General features: G+C 47.0%; 1 pseudogene; it reads left to right on the top strand.

Moving 5' to 3' along the window:
- The first annotated feature begins 959 nt into the window (after nt 1-959).
- Nucleotides 960-1,166, top strand: LOC142262750 (U2 spliceosomal RNA; annotated as a pseudogene).
- Nucleotides 1,167-2,170: the final 1,004 nt, after the last annotated feature.

The raw sequence follows: 2,170 nt of genomic DNA, 5'->3' as shown, positions 1-2,170 counted from the left end.
AGAGAGAAACAGGAAAATAGTGGAATAAAGTATACCTTCCAGGTGGGAGAGGAAATGGCAGCACAGCCAGTGGAGGTGAAGCAAGGGGAGCCTGCAACTAAAGAGTTGAGAGCGTTATCACATGGTGACTGAGCCTGATTGTAACGGGAGCATAGAGGTGCCGATCCTGTCTTACCTGCGTTGGTGTAGAAGTGGGTGTCCTGTGGTGGAGTCAGCTATGTGCAGTGGTGGCCGTGGGTTCTTTTATGTGCGACCGTAGTAATAGCTGCGCCCACTTCCTGTATGGGAGTGGAATGCAGTGAGGGTAATGGAACGCACGCCTGCGCATTTGTGTTTAACGTCGCGCATGTGCAGAACGGAGAAAAGGCTGCGCTCACTTCCTAATGAAAGGGAGTGAGACGCATCTGGGAAGGGAAGGGAAAAGATTAGGGTTTGGGGATGATGAAAGGGCTTTCTACGGGCAAGGATGGCAAAGGGTGGCAGTGACGGAAAGTCAGGCAGCCTGTCCTGTCCTGTCCTGTCCGTCCGTCTTTTTGTATCATGAATTGGAAAGACTGCAAGGGGGAGGGGAGGTGCTTGTGTCCAAAAGGAGGAGTTATTCAGATTCATTGCAGTGGGCGGCGGCTGCAAAAAGCACCATTCTTCTTGTTTTTGCTCTGCAAAACAGCCTTTTCAAGGGTTGGCTTGGGTGACAAAATGTCTTCTGTAGGCGTGGGTTTGTCTCCCTCTCCCTAAGATGTGTCCGGTATAGGCCAGGGTGCCACTCAAGGCCGTAACCAATTCGGGTTATAGCTTCTCGGCCTTTTGGCTAAGATCAAGTGTAGTTTCGGAGGACGCTACCTTGGTCGGTACTGGAAGGTGCCTGGGATTGCACGTCTGCCGGCCTTGAGGAAGTGTGTGCGCCTTCTGGTGACACATAGCCCTCTTGTGCCTGGACGGTTCCCAGGCAACGGGAGGCGATCACCTTTGTTATTTTGAAGTCCTACTGATAAACAGAAAAAAAAAAAAATTAAATCTGTTCTTATCAGTTTAATATCTGATACGTCCCCTCTCTGGGGACCATATATTAAATGGATTTTTAGAACAAGGAGATGGAAAAAATCTTGCTCTGTCCACTGCACGCATTGACCTGGTATTGCAGTACCTCCAGGACCGGTGCACCCCTTCTTAACCCAGTTTCCAAAAGCAGAACTCAATTCACCTGATTCAAATGAGCCCCATTAGTTAATTGAAAGAAAGCAAAAACTTTATATGCACCTCAATTTGGCCAATTCACTTTTCACACTTTCACCCTTTTTTTTATCTTTCACACCTTTTACTTGCTTTATTGATGCAAAAAGCTGTGCCAAATAGCAAACTCATCTCCACTCAACTTGACCAACTCTGCTATGTCCCGTGCAGTATCTTATTCTCAGTCTTATCTAGATCATTTGCAATTGAATAGAATAGATCCCTTTTGGCTGCTTATGACTGTGTAAAATATGTAGTTTTACTGGGCTGGGATGAGAGAATCCATTGAAGCATGGTGTAGGGATTGTGGTTCCTGTGTGCTAAGAAGAGAGGCTGGCACCAGCCAGAAAGCCCCATTGCAGCCAATAATCACTTAATAACTTTTTCAACTTGTCATCATATGGGAGGCCTTCCATTCCTTGTAGTAGTCTAGTTGCCCACCTTTGAACTGACTCTAACTTCTGAATGTCCTTATTAAAATGTGGAGCCCAAAACTGGTTCCCATATTCCAGATGTAGCCTTACAAGTGATTTATAGAGGTGTAACAATACGTTGGGATCACGGGATCTAATCTCCCTTTTTATACACCCTAAAATCTTGTCCCAAGCAGCATTCCATCAGCCTCTGGAAGGTTCCTGGCGCATTGCACAGCTCGAAGGGCATGCTTTTGAACTCGCAGAGACCCATAGGGGTGGCGAAGGCGGTCTTCTCCCGGTCTGCCTCAGCAACGGACACTTGCCAATAGTGACTAGTGAGATCAAGGGTAGAAAAATAATTTGCAGTTCTCAATGCAGCTAGCGATTCCTCAATACGGGGAGTGGTGCCGTCCTTCTTTTTTAACAGGATCAACAGAGCTGCCCAAAGGCTACAACTGTCACAAATAACCCCAGCCGCCTTCATGTTGCTCAACATGTACTTGGTACACTGGCAATGTGAAGGT

The sequence above is a fragment of the Anomaloglossus baeobatrachus genome, unplaced genomic scaffold, assembly GCF_048569485.1.
Source record: "Anomaloglossus baeobatrachus isolate aAnoBae1 unplaced genomic scaffold, aAnoBae1.hap1 Scaffold_252, whole genome shotgun sequence".
In the NCBI taxonomy this organism is placed as follows: Eukaryota; Metazoa; Chordata; class Amphibia; order Anura; family Aromobatidae; genus Anomaloglossus; species Anomaloglossus baeobatrachus.
The sequence above is the reverse complement of the archived record's forward strand: the minus strand, read 5'-3'. Positions and strand labels throughout refer to the sequence as shown.